The 14,740-nt window shown below is 43.8% G+C and overlaps 1 protein-coding gene and 1 long non-coding RNA gene across 5 annotated transcripts in view; one reads left to right on the plus strand and one right to left on the minus strand.

The window, feature by feature from the left end:
* zmiz1a (zinc finger, MIZ-type containing 1a) overlaps positions 1-14,740 on the plus strand; it is a 121,696-nt gene that overhangs the window by 25,200 nt on the left and 81,756 nt on the right. For 3 of the 4 annotated variants that reach the window (XM_052079998.1, XM_052079994.1, XM_052079996.1), the window contains exon 2: positions 6,451-6,540. The exons of the other annotated variant lie outside the window; for it this stretch is intronic. The gene's annotated coding sequence lies outside the window, so the exon portion shown is untranslated. The remainder of the gene's footprint in view (positions 1-6,450; positions 6,541-14,740) is intronic. 4 annotated transcript variants of the gene reach the window in all.
* Positions 602-2,277, minus strand: LOC127610214 (uncharacterized). Its single transcript, XR_007964771.1, has 2 exons — positions 2,111-2,277; positions 602-2,032 (listed from the first exon to the last, which is right to left on the minus strand). It is a non-coding gene; the product is annotated as an uncharacterized LOC127610214 (long non-coding RNA).

The following is a 14,740-nucleotide window of genomic DNA, read 5'->3' on the forward strand; positions in this document are numbered from 1 at the left end:
CGATAATATTATTTCAATGTACGATTCTGAGCACTTCAACGTCATAGTGCTGCGTCATTGTGATTATTCCTAATGATGTCGTAATGTTGTCCAGTGCCTGGAAAGAAGACTGCTGAGTCACTGAGTTGCCTTTTAGTCACAGGGGACGTTAGCGCTGACATTTGATGAAGGCATGACTCATAACTCCCACTTCCATTGAAAGCGACACGCTCGTGGCACTTTTGAGTTGACATCCCTCCAGTCGGAGATGATAGGTAGCCACGTAGCAGCTCGTAGCTTGTTTGAAATGTCTGCTTTCATGGACGACTAAAGAAATCGGAGAATATTTACTGCAGTGTGGCTTGAATACATCAGTCAAGTCAACAAGTCAACAGTATTTATAGAGTACTTTCAAACAGCCATTGCTGCATACTAAGTGCTGTACATGGAGCGATTAAACATACACAATAAACAGTAAGAGGAATCGGCAATAAAGGTGGTAGAAAGCACCAAGCAGTAAAATCAAGAACAAATCTAAGTCATGCTGAGTCGAACGCCAAATCATTAACATCAGTTAATCATTGCACCTCTCTAGTTACCCAGTCAAACATTTCAGACCAAATAAGTGAAATATATTTAATATCATGCAGCATTCCTCATGATTTTTCATGGCACAATCATGGAAGAGTTCACCATAATTTTTTTCATTGTTTTTTTTTCATGTTTAAACATCAAGGTATCTCTGTTAGTCATTCCGGGATGGAATTCTTGACACCTGTGTACTTTACCCGCTAACGCTGACCATGTCAACAAAGCAAACATCGTAAAAAGCTGGGACGGGCCAGGCATGACCTGTGTGTGTGTGTGTTTGATTTACAACTTTTTGTCAGGTCACACAGGTGAGAGTCCGCATGGCCAACAGGTCACCCCCCCCCCCTCTCACACACCTTTGGTGTCAAAACAAGCTTCCCCCACTTTTTTTTATTTGCTCCCACAGCTTCGCTAGCCGCACCCACCCCGCCCCTTCCAATAGCATGATTACATTCTTGTGCTAGTCTGACCCTCCTTCACGACAAGGGCGCCGCTCGTCTCTCTCTCCCTTTCAAGTGGAGGTAGCGGGCCGACGTTCCCTTTGAAGATGCAATCTTGGGAAACACAGAGACATCTCCGGGATTATCTTAAATGTCTTCGGTATGTCGACAGCCGAGCGCTTGTTGCGGAGCGGCGCGCTGGCTCCTTCCAGGGGTCGGCCAAGAGAAAATGCCACGCCGCCGAGGTAATCAAGGGGTCAACTGGGCTCGTCTCGGATGATAACGGTCGCGATGAAAAGATAGATTCCTTTCCCAGCGAGGCCGCGCTGTTTTCAGACCAGGCACAGGAAAACCTCACGTAATAACTACCAAAAGGTTTGTGAAAAAACTAAGAAAAAAAAAAAATCTAAACTAAAATATTGCAGGCAGCCCGTTGGTCCAGTGGTTAGCGCATCGACCTCACAGTGAAGAGGTACCGGGTTCAATTCCAGCTCCGGCCTCCCTGTGTGTAGTCTGCATGTTCTCCCCGTGCCTGCGTGGGTTTTCTCCGGGTGTTCCGGTTTCCTCCCGCATTCCCAAAACATGCATGACAGGCTGAAATACGGTACACATTTTTGCTATTCGCGTCAGAGTTTTGATGCAGAAAAGCGAGGGCTCACTGTCATCGAATTGCAGGAGAGCGCAAAGCAACAAGTGGCGGCGTCGGGCGAGGTTGTTTTATGTCACGCCGTTTCTCTCCCGAAATCTTCCGACAATCGTAAAGGGACTTAAGAGCGAGATCTGGAGTAGAGAGGATACGGCGCTGCTTGCCAAACAACTCTTTGTTATCATATCAGATGTTGTCCTCGGGGAGATTTTAGGAAGGCCAAGTGCTCAGAAACTGAATCACCACGTCGCCGCCGAGGGAGCGCGGCGTTGTCGTAATTACCTGCCGACGTTCCCCCCCCCCGCACGCTGACAAGGCCGCCCGGTGTGGGTTGCCCCCACCTCTTTGCGTTGCGTGTTTTCCTTTCTCTTTAAAGCTGGGAACACAGGCGGCAGGCCAAGAAGACAAATATTGTTTTGGTGCGATCTGGCTCCAAGATTGGCGTCGGACTTACGTCAGTGTGTGCGTGCGGGTGCTGGCAGGCTCCCGAGGCTGATCCCAGGAGCCCATGAAAGCCGGAGACCTCATTTTCTCTCCTTCAAACGACGGCTTGCTCTGTTTTGTTTTGTTTTGTTTCTATTACAAAATGACCTGTTTGAATGAAATGCAGTTTCTCACTGATGGCATAAGAGATGACAATGATATCGGAGGGAGGCGGCGCGAAGGAGGAGTGGCCTATTTGTTTTGGTAAACTGCTATTTCACCACAAATTTCCTCCTGATAAGAATCTTGAAGCTCTCAGTCAAGTGTTTTATCCCGGGCAAGTGGGAAACGGCTCCTCGGGCTCGCACAGCCAATCAATTTCTGACCCCGGCGTGTTTTAAATCACACTCTGCTTTGTCGAGGTTCTCTATTTGCATAGAGATAATCAATGACACATATTAACCAACCACTCTCAGCCCGAGATGGACTTTTGCCTTCAGTCTTCTGCTTTTTGCTGCAGTGTCGGGCTCCTGCACCTAACATCATCGACTGGTGTTGGGGGGGCATTGATTTTTTTTTCTTTCTTATTACCTTCACTCCACCCCCGCTTTGCTTTAGCAATTGGTGAGTAGTTGTGTTAAGTCACCAAGGGACAGCCGCACCCGCTTTAAGGAGATGAGGTCGGCTTTAGCGGACCTTTTTTCATCCGAGAGCGACGCGGTGTATACATCACGGCTGTGCGACTGTATCTGCATCGGTCTTTTTATGTTTTGGATTCACACCAGCAAGCATAAATACAATGGAGCCAATTTGTATATTTATCGAACAGTTTTGCATTTTTTAAAAACCCTTTCAGGGACAGCGGTTATGACGGCATTTCATCTTGTCAGGTTACAGGGTGCATGAAAGGGTTCATATTCATTTTGAAAATACAATTAGAATACAAACTTTATCTTGAATACAACACCAGGATGAATAACATCTAAGTGAGACTTAATAAGACTCCACACTTAAATGGGTTTAAAATTAGAAGATGTGAATAATTGAGGCAGGGCATCTATGACAAGTGAGACCTGTATTTGGCGAACTGCGGCGTTTGACTTCAACTCATCTTACCCAATTATAACTAGAAGGGCACTCAGTAGAGCAGAGAGACCAAAGACGCTTTGGTCCGACATTAATATTCATACATTATCCCATGAAAAAGCAAAGACCGTAAAAAAGTGTTCATAAAATTGAAAAAGAAAAAAAAAACTGTCCCAGATCAGCACTTTTATCCGGAAGCATGCTTGAGTTTTATGGTGTCTTGCTTCGCCCGTGCTCCCTGAAGTGTCTCCCCAACAACAAACACAACATCCTTGGTGAGGTTTTAGTACAACCAGTAATTGTTGTGGTTTGGAGCTTTGGTGCAGGAAACTTTGAAAACCACGCCGCACTGAGCACATATTAGAACGTGACACGCTAACAAACTGCGATTGTTTTTTAGTGTTAGTGCTAGCGTTGACTGTTTGATGACCGTGTTTGGTTCTTTACCAAATGTATTTTTGTGAAGATTTTGGAACTTGTTAATGTTGTTTATTTCCCGTGGGAACTATTGCTTTAGTTTCATCCTATTCACTTCTTTTTTTTTTTTTTCCGTCGGGCTTTTTATAGCAGATTAATCACAAAAATCAAGCTTCCACTGTATCACCATCAATTCCTATGAGTATTTCCAGCGGCGCTCAAGCACTAGCAATTTTCTGCGTGCGCCTGTGTGGCGCCACGTTACAACCCCGCAGGTGTAACTGTTTGCATTACTTTGACGCCGCATCCGGCTCTTCCAATAGCTAACCACTAACTACAATTGTAAATAGCACTGCGATTTATCCATTTTGTGTTTAAATTGAACTTAATTGAACGGTGTTTGTTGTTTTACCTACATTCCTGCTGCTGGAGGCTGTAAATTTCCCCAGTGTGGAACAAATAAAGGATATCTTATCTTATCTTAACCTGGAAGCTTTTATGCTATAGCTAGCACCTTGAATCGAATCGTCTCGGGTGATTGTAATTAATGCCTTTCAGCATTTGGTGTTTGTCCAATACAACGGGAGGGGGTGGGGGTGTTATTATAATCCTTGCTCCAATACCCACATTTTTAAGGGGGTCCAGCGGTGCATGTTATAGGCGGGTAATATCAGCCTAATAGGCTTACGTGTCAGCACTGTATGGAACACAGGCCCTGTAAATCACATTTGTCTGTGACACCTGCTCGCCTCCCTGCGCATTTATGCCGTTGCCCTTCCTCCCCTTTCTCTCTTCTTCTTTTTGGACTTGCTCCAAACGCCAAACCTCCTCCCACATTGAGGTCCCCCCCCCACCCCATCGCTAGCCAAGATGGACTCAACAGGAAAGCATGTCGATGTATATGAGGAGAGCTGACCCCGAGCAAGAGCGCTGTCTGCTTTCAATGGAGCTGGGAAGAAACAATAGGACAAGTTTAAATACATGAAAAGTAGGGATGAGTGAGTACCAAAACCGGCCTTATTTCAAGGTATCGGATACCGATAAAGGATGCCGATGCTGGCCACCGATACCTTCGGCAGAAAACAAATCAGACACCAAGTAAATCTTCCTTGCCAGTAGTTGGTGCCGTGCTGTGGCCGTTTGATACATGGGTGAATCAACATGAGCGTCAGAAAGACGGACTGGTCTTTGTTTAGAATTACAAAGTATATATCATTGCGTTAATTGACATTCGATGAACTGAAATTGAAATGAAAGTACTTGTAGTGTCAGTGTTAGCGAGTAGTCGAGCCAATACTCATACTGGGATTGGTCTGAAAACAAGAGGTATTGAACATCCCTCTTTTAAAATTGACTCTGAAACCCTAATCTTGTTTTGAAAGCCACATTTTAAATCTTATTCAAATTTTAAACTAATTCATGTTTTGAACCCTAAGCTGACATCCGAACACTGACCTGGAGGCCCACTGGTTTGAAACTTAAATTATCTGATGGGAGCCCAAGCCCTGCTCTCAAATCACAAACGTGAAAACCCTGTTCCTGCTTTGGTAGCCTCATTTCAAATGCTTGTCTTGAAACCCTAACTACGGTTTGAAACAACGCCACACGAGAGGTTGAAGCAATCTCACACGAGAGGGATTGATGTTGTACCCACCAACCTTTTTGAAAGGGATTCTTTTACTGCATGGGTCATTGTTTTCCAAAGTAAAAGCAGATGTTTGCAAATATCACATTTTGATTAAACGGATAATCACTCTGCCTTCTTGAAGGACGGCAGAAATAGTTGCTGTTGAGAGGCGGAAATCGGAGGATTTGAACAATTTTAGGTGGAACAATGGCTTGAAAGCATGACACCATTGTGAAAATAATTGTTGACTAGTCAATTCATTTTGATAACTCCATTTGAAATGCCAATTCAAGCCTAAAATTCTACTTTGAAACCTTAGCTTTGCTAGAAAGCCTAACCCAGTCTTAAAGCTATATAAAAATAAAATAAAATAAAATAAATTGAACTCTGACTGCCAACCCGAGTTTGCCTGACTGCCTACTTTCAAACGGCGCCTGCGTCTTGAAACCTGACCCCTGTCCTGAAACCCTTCTTGAACCCTCTCAGCCACAACGGTCACTTCAATGGACACTTTACCATGTTATTGGATTACACGTTATCATTATTGGTACATGAAAGGGTTAGTAACTGAACTGCCTTTTCTGACCTCTATTTGAAACCATCATCTTTTGCTGCAACACTTACGTACGAATTTCACCGTGTTCCTTTTTGCACGTCGGCAAACTCAACCTAATCATCCATTGAGAGCGGATCTGCAAAATGAAAACGCTAGCATTGTCCAAACGGGAAAGTCGCCAAACGGGTGGGTGCGCCATATCCGTCTTGTCCTTCTAATGATATGCGCTCATATTTATGCTTGTGTGGTGATTGAATTAAGTCATTTGCATGATGCCTGTTGTAACAGATGCCGTATCAGCCTGTAAAAGGAGCGGCAAGGAGAGGCTAAGCGCCGTACTGAGGCGCTGAATTTGGTGTGTAATGGACTCGGGATGAGGTTGACCAAGGCTGCCGATAACCTTTACGAAGGGCATTGTTCCTCTGTGCAGGGAGGGAGGGAGGGAGGGAAGGAGGGAGCGAGCGACTTGACTGCTATATACATTACGTACACTATATGTACAGTACATCCATGTCATTGTGAGGTCGAGAGCAAATGCGGGTCCGTATAGGCAAATCCCTGATGGCTTCCCGACGCATACATTTTTTAACGGTGTGCCGCTTTTTTATATTTTTTTATTTTTTAATTTTTTTGTTCTCTTGTCTGAAGCGAGCTTCCCATTCAACGGCATTTTCTTCTCCTTCAGATCGGCCGCTTGAGGAGGGGTCGGCGAGGGACCACGCGAGGAATACATGAGGGGTCCGGGCAGGGTGGGTGCAGCGGCAGCACCGACAAGGTCAGAGATCACTCAAGATTCTTATACAGGCAGGGATTGTGCACACTTTTTTTTTGCCTCCCGCCCCCTCTTTCTTGCTCTATCTTTAATCTTGACTGTTTTTTTTTTCCCCCTGCCTTCTTCTTCCCCCCTCTAACTCTCTGAGCAGAGTTGGCACGCAAAGGCAAAGTGAGGGAGCAATGTGGCTGCTTTTGATTGGACCCTCCTGGGCTGCCAGCCGGGGAGGGACTGAGCAGCTGCTGTTTATGAGGAGCAGTGCAGGATCCTGTTTGGCTCTGGCCAAAAAAAAATAGAGAGAGAGAGAGAGGCGGGAGGGGGTGGGTGGGGGGGGGGGCAGCCAGTCAATCCCAGCCGAGAAGCCAGTGGCCTGTGTCAGCACAGTGTACACACAAGGAGAAATGCGCCACAGACGCCTATTCCTCGAAAAATGCCACATTTTTGCCATTCTTGAGTGGATAAATCCAAACTGTTGAACGGGGGAATAGTATTAACTGATGATATACTTCATTAGGTAAACCCCATAGCTGGCTCCAAAATTAAACAACGTCCATAATATTGAAGCCCTTTTGTGATCGAGGCCTGTTTAAAAAAAAAAAAAAAAAAAAATGGAATTGAATTCAATACTCGCTCTCCTGTCTTGGCCACTTTATTTTGCAGAATCGCATTACTGGAACTTTCCTGATTGGTGCATGATTTATACTTGTGTTTATTTCTTTTGTGCTCGGTGGCGGTTAACATGAATAACTTTAGAGAGGGGGAATCACATGAATCATAGGCACCTACCGTACAATGCGCCTTGTTTGGCTCTGTTAGATTGTTTTGGAGTCTTTCTGTTTCTTTTGCACAAAGTAGTGGTTATGTCGCCTGTATTGACCTGACATGACATGTGAAGTGAAAATAATACAACCGTAAGTCACACGATGAGGAAATTTGTCAAGTGAAAACTGCAGGTCTCGTGGACGGACTTACAGGATTATTTTTGCTCATTTCAATGTTGTCATCTGGCAGCGTCAGGAGTGATCGTATTCATTTAATAATATTTGATGTGCAGCGATTAATCAACAACGAATCCATTTTCAAATTAATCAGACGTTATTTTTTAATTTAAAATTGTAGAAATGCTCAGGATTTCAGTTTCTCAACAGGAAATATAATTTGATCTCTGTAACCACGAACGCGGACTGCTTGTATTTGTGTTGACTCAGAATAATTTGAAGTGACCGAAAGGAGTTGGCTCCTGATTGGGAGCCGATTCATCTCCTTTTTTTTTTCCCTGTTAAAACGGCATGCGTGCACACAGATAAGGTGACGTAAAATTTGGACGCATTTTCAAGTTATCACCGTTATATAGTTTGAAGACACTGCAGACTTTGCAAAAATTTCATATCGCGCAAGCTCATCAAAGCACCTGTATGAGGCATAGGAGAACGGTTCACTCACTAAAGTTAAGGAGAGGAGATAAGCAAGGCCTCCCTCGATTATTTCTATTTCTTGTCTTTATTTCTGTTGCTCAAGGTTGTCCCAATCGTGAATGACCACGAAGGAATGTTAATCACATTACAGTAATTGTACACCTCGACACTGTTTGCATGCTCGTCGTCTTTGAGCATAACATGGACTTTATTTGATTGTGCATTATTTCTCGTTGCCGCTGCGTGTACAAATATCCTTACCGGTCTTCACCGGAGTTATTTTTGAAAGTTCCCCGTCGTATCGTGCCATATTACTTTTGCCCCACCTGCAGTCTCGTTTGCTACTAGGGATTAAGGATGAGGATTGAGGCACGAGGGGTAGGTGGGATACAGGCAGCAAATAAATAAGTAAAAGAGCTGGTTAATCCTCCTTGGTGTGTGTGTGTGTGTGTGAGCAATACCACCACACGGGAAACATCTGTCTCATACACGAGCACGCACGCACACAGGCGTTGATGCTTTTGCACATACAGCCAGACGCATACACAGTACCTACACACATGCGCCACTAGCGGGGATCAGCCAAAGCGATTAGCACACGGACGTCAGAGCATAGAAAGCGGCTGGTTTAACACACACACACACACACACACACACAATGCGACTTGAAAACCCGGCGCAATGAAGAGAGCGACTCAGCCCACAGAATGTGACACGCTCATGAAAGTGCGGGGAGACGACATCTTTTTTTGTTGTTACTGTCGCTCTATATTCGCAAAATTCTTTGACCCCTTTGCCCGTCATAACATTTCGCACCATCAAGCAAGTGTGCAACTGAAGCAGAATCGGTCCAGACAGCTTGCTCGGGATGAGTAATGTAGAGCGCAGCAGGATTAATTTGTTTAGAAAGGGCCGATCATGGCCGCAAACATGTTACAGACTGTTGCCGTTTGTAGAGTACCTCCTCCCCTGTAGCTTTATTTGGATGTGTGTGTGTGTGTGTTTTTCATGTTAGCACCCACTGCTGACATGCGAACACTGCGGCCGTTGTGAGGCGGCGGAGGAGAGGCCGTCCGTGTGTTTGTGTGTCGCACGATGGTAGAATGCGACGCCTTTTTGGTAAATAAATCACTTTGGACGTTTCAACACGGGCGGCGATTTAACATGCAGGGTTCTCGAAAACAAGGACGCAACCTTGTCGAGGGGCTGTTGAGTAGCGGACAATTTAGAGAGGTCCAAAGGGTGACTTTCCGCCGCGTTTGTTGATCACTTTGACATAGGTGGGAGGATGTCAATGTGACATTGTGGCAAGGATTACATGATATGAATGACAAAAAGAAGATAATAATCCATTAACTCATAATTTGTGTGGAAATGGTTGTTGATAAATTGCATCTTGAAGCAATTGACAAATTTGTGCGGAGTTCTAGGAGAGGTGTATAGTTTCTATTTGCTTGCCGTGAAAAGAAGCCAAGCGTGAGTCATGGATGATGAATTGAACCGCGTCCATGCTCAGATCCAACTTCTCTGGGCTGGGTTATTCTTGCTTGATATGACACTGTCTCCAAACATTCAGCCAAAACATTATCAGTTGAAATATTCATATCAAATGTATCTGAGGGTGTTTGATGGCCTTTAACTACCACAAAGGTAGAAGTGTACAATTGTCCAAAATGTCTTGGTAAAATGAAAAATTAAGATTTAAGGGGGTGAGTCTGCGGCTATTTGGCACAATTCCCAGTTACATTACTATTTTGAAGTGTGCTAGCTAGGCTAGCTGGTGGCTAGCGCCTCTTCTCGCTGCTTGGAAAGCCCCGTAATCATCCGGTGGGATATTTTCAGGCTTAAAGTAAATCTATTTATCAATGTGTGTAATGTATGTAGACATAAAAAAGATGCTAGCCTAAGTAGCATTCATTTTCAGTTGGGCATGGTGTCACACGTTCACCCAAGCCTCATGTTATATATAATTTTTCTTTTAAACCATAAAAATTTTGCAGGGTTGTTAACAACAATTCTCTCTGGTGTGCTGGATGTAGTTACTATTATTCACTTTGAATAAAATATTAAAGCGTGTTTTTTAGGCGCTAGCTAGGGTATCTAGGACTGTAGTTTCATCATTTTAAGTGTCTTGAGCTTTTCCAATATTTTCTTTGTTTACCGGGGTTCCAATATTTTTTTGTTTACTGTGGAAGAAAAGTATATCAAAGCCCTCTGAGAGTCAGCTCAGCCTGCATCCTCTTGCATCAGTTTCTCCTCATGCTTTATTTTTCCCAGGTAAGCGAATGGTCGTCCACATATCTGTATCAATGATAGAATTAGGCAAAATTCAAGGAAATCTGCCTCGGGGCTCTAAAGCTAAGATGACTTGGATGCTAGGAGGTGTATTTTTATCCTCGCTGTGATAGTCATTGTGGTTATCGTCGTCTCGCAGCGCGTTTCTCACAAACACAAGCTGGCCGCCTCACAGAGGTAGAAAACGATGCGAGTGGGAGGATGAGAGGGAACATTGTATTCTCTTCTCCAGCTTAAGAGACAGACAGAGTTGAGCAGGTTGTGTGAGGATATTTGCCGTGGAGAACAATGTCTAACTCTTGCCTAAGGGACACATTTTACCCCCGATCATGCTGCACGGGAGTTGGAACATTCCTCGGTGTCGGCAGGTAGTTTCAATGCGCGCTTTTTGTCGCCTGCAAGTCGAGAGGGTGTTGTTGCGGATTTGTCTCGTTCCACTCAACACACTTTTGGATGCCAATGTTATTTATTGATGAGGCGATCTTTACACAAGGCAACCAAATTAAAGGGGGCGCAAGCAGCCTCAAGAGTGGAATGTTGGAAATAAACATCACTGAACACACAAAGGTATCTTGGAATAACCTTTTATTCCAAACAAAACGAGGGTTATCATTAGGGCTGTTTGATTATGAAAAAAGGTATATATCTAGAGTGATTATTTTGGTAATTCGTGAAATCACGATTATTCAATCGATGTTTTTTTGGGGGGGTAAAAAACAAGAACATTTGAAACATTAAAAAAAACATGAACACTAAATTTCATTCTTTGAAACACTATAATCATGCAAGTTCCAAACAAAATGGATAAAATTAGTTGAAATGGCTCGCTCAGAGACGACAATGGTGCTGCCGTTGCCAGATCATGACATTTATCACCAAGACAACTTATTATTATTTTTACTTTTTTTGCAAGCCAAAATTTATGATAGCTTCAGATGAGAAAAATAAATACAGTTCTCATTATGCCTTCAGGTCTTCAACACTACCAGTACAGATCATCCAAATATTATGATGGTGACAGTTTGATCCTGAAGCGGATTATTTCTATTTCCATGACTGTATTTCCTATGGGAAAAAATATTTGCAAATGCGAAGAAATCTGCAATCAACCGGATGGAGTTCAACCTAAAAGGTTTCACAGTAATCTGAATCTCACCCCGCCATCATTGCAAGGCTGTGGCGGGGGCAACTCTGTGATGTCATCCATCAGCGGCATTCTGTCTAGCGTCATCAATTACTTGCAGGAAAACAACATTAGAAGCCTGAATGGGACACAGAGTGGCGGCAGGCCTGACGTGGTTGTGTTATACGATTACACAACCTGTTGGCCGTCCGCCTGTCAAGTGTCTGGCGGCCCTGATGAATGGCCGCAATACGCAGCCGTGCATCACAACACGTCACGCCGCACACTCATTAATGGTTTCGGGACGTTCTTCCAAACTGCGGCTGGGGATTTCACAGAGCACGAGTGAGAGGGCTTGGGGGGGCGGGGGGGAAGGGTGTGTGGTTACTTGTAGCAGTCGGGCGAGAAACGGCGGTTGTGAATGCTCCGTTTCCGATGCGCCATTCAAGGCCGTAAACAAAGAAAACTCGCTGCCCTCGTTTGAATAATTCCACAAGCGCAGTCGCTTATAACGCTGACAGACACGAGAGAACGCGGCGAGACGTAGGAATTATTGTTTCTCAGAAAGCGCAGCCCATATGCTCTTCTATTAGATGCATCCTTGTCCATCTGTGGCCTATTTGCATAGATTATCAAGCACGTGCGCAGCCAGCACCGGCGTCACAATGGCTTGACGGAAGGCAAGCTTGATTGCTCTTTCTCGCAATGAATTAGGAGAGCTCGCTATTCAGGACCCTCCACGCTGCTCCACAAACAGATGTGAGACTCGACGAGACGCACGCCACTCCCGAGAGGTGCAAATTGTTTTCGATGAGCTTATTTTCTGACGCGTGTGTGGCGAGTGACGTTGGCTACCAGTGCCTGTCATATGAGTGATTGCCCATGTGATTGCATTTCACAAATCACAAACCAATTTTCAATACCAATACCAGGTATCGGTATCGGCCTTTATTTATTTATTTTTTTTAAGGTATTGCCTACTCGTGGAAGCTGCTGATACCAGCCACTGATACTAAAGGTAAAGAAAATCTGAAAGTGAGTAAATTATACTTGGCAGTTGTTGGCGCGACAATTTTACAGTCTCACATGCCGCTGAATTATCATTTAGATCAGAAAGAAAACATACATAATACACACAGAAGAGTTTTCCAACTCAGTCAATCAATAAACTGCAGTAATAGTTTTTCCCCGAGCATAAAGAATACATCTGTACTTATTGTTATTTTACCTATCAACTTTTTTCTTCCAATATCCGTTGCTTAAAAAATGTAGCTACTGAAACATTGATGCTAGTTTTGCCTTGCGAGTTAGCATGAAGCTAGCAGACGTTCTAGTTACGTGTTTTGGTTAAATAGATGAGTAAATCTCTTTGTTTTATGTTTTAACATAAACCGGTGTGAATGGTCGTAAACGGCCCATATTACTAACATGTGGGCTCTTATTTTTTTTTGGAAGAAATGTTCACTATCTGTTGCTCATTTTGGAGTTCTCGGTCTCCATTTCGTCCAATTTTTGCTAGCAAACTCAAGATAGATAATCGACTGGACGGCAGCTGATATCTCAAAAAAAGATGCAGGTCAAGTCACTTGTGAGTGGATGTACGTTGCCGCTGTCGTACAGGTAGATATAAATGTGACATATTTTTCCAGGAGTCAACAGAAAGAAATGTAAAAAGATTCATTCCAGGTTATTCACAGTTGAGTTGTCGAGTGTGGTAGAATATTGAGTCATGAATAGTGTGTCTAAACCTGTTGCGTATACGTGTGTGTGTGTGTGTGTTTGGATTTTCACACAGTTCTTGTTTCTCATTTTGAAAAGTGACACCTGCGAATGTGTCTTGTAAAGTGCCGCCCGCTGTTCCTTTTCCCACTCGTAGGGCACTGTCGAAACAAAGCAATTAAAGCGGATAAGGCCGTGTGGGCGTGTGTGAATTATATCTATATAATTTGTATATATATTTGAAAAAATAATAACAATAAAGCTTGCCGTCTCTTGAATGGAAATGCGTTGCGTTCCGGTGGCAAATCGCGCCAGTCACAACGTTAGCAGTTTAGCCGTCTTCAAGTCTCTTTAAATATAAAGGTCAGAGTTCACTGACAACCTGTTGACGCAGAGCAGATTTATGCGCCGCGCACTCGCTCTACACTGCAAACACAAGCTCCCATACGCACACACCCACACACATACACACAGTACTCCGCGGCTCTGCGCCTCACAGCAGCGGTTTCCTTTCCGCCGCTGATCTTCTGAGCTTCAGATACCGGAGCCCCAGTTATTCTCCCTGACCCTCCTAATTGAGAACGGCTGTGGCTGCCGCGATGGAGAAAGTGCTAAGCGGACAGCGAGCGGGAAAGTGTGAGCAAGCAAAGAGCAGATTCTCGCGTGAGAAGAAAGAAAGTGGCAACAAAAGTGCGGCCAGATGAAAGCGGTAAGGAGCTAAGCCTGCGTAAGGCCAACGCTGGTCAAGTGGGGGTGGGGTGGAGGGGTGGGTGCTGGCTCCATGCTCAACAGTTGGCCTCCATCCCAATTCGTCGTGATTCATACTTCGGCATATACACTACTCGCTGGCCGGCAGCCAAATACAGACAAGCACAATAGCTTCAATGTAGATTTGGCTCCATTTTGTATAATCCACCGCACCATGCATGACTCTGCTAAGCTCTCTATTTTATTCCACTTGCAAAAGCAAAATAATTACAACTAAAATTGGGAAGAAACATTGTTTATGAAATAAAAATGAAAGTGATTGTTTTAATGTTTGTAAAACCAACAAACCAACTATAATTCTAAAAGTGAAAATGTGCTTCATTTTTGTCATTGGCGATGAATATCATATATGAGCTTTCGGGCTTCATTCGAAATGTATTTCAATCTATATATTTACGGTAGAAGGAAGATAAAAAAAAATCATTGGAATATTGCAGTTTATCTTATTTGATTTGATTAACACAATACCAAGTGACCCTTTTTTATCTCGCACTCGACAAATACTCCATATATGAACCCTTTCACGCACCCTGTAACCCGATAGCATTGTAAGCTATCCACTGTAGTAACTCTGAAACAAACTTTCTCTAAAAACAAGAAAAAAAAGTTTAAAAAAAAAAAAAAATAAAATGAACTAACTCTTAATGAAAAATGTGGAAACCCCGCTCCTTACCACATGGAATATGACAAGTACAAATAGAAATGCTAACAAGAAACACACATGCGATTAGCTAAACTTCTCCACAGAGGATTTTTTCCCCCTTGCTCTCCTCAGTCTCCTCTTAAATTAAACGTGTCTCTTTACCACGTGATGCTTGGTGTTTCCATAACATATATAATTAGTAAAGGCCCTAACATTCTAAAATAGAGGCGAGTGTCGCCG

The sequence above is a fragment of the Hippocampus zosterae genome, chromosome 11 (genome assembly GCF_025434085.1).
Source record: "Hippocampus zosterae strain Florida chromosome 11, ASM2543408v3, whole genome shotgun sequence".
Lineage (NCBI taxonomy): Eukaryota > Metazoa > Chordata > Actinopteri > Syngnathiformes > Syngnathidae > Hippocampus > Hippocampus zosterae.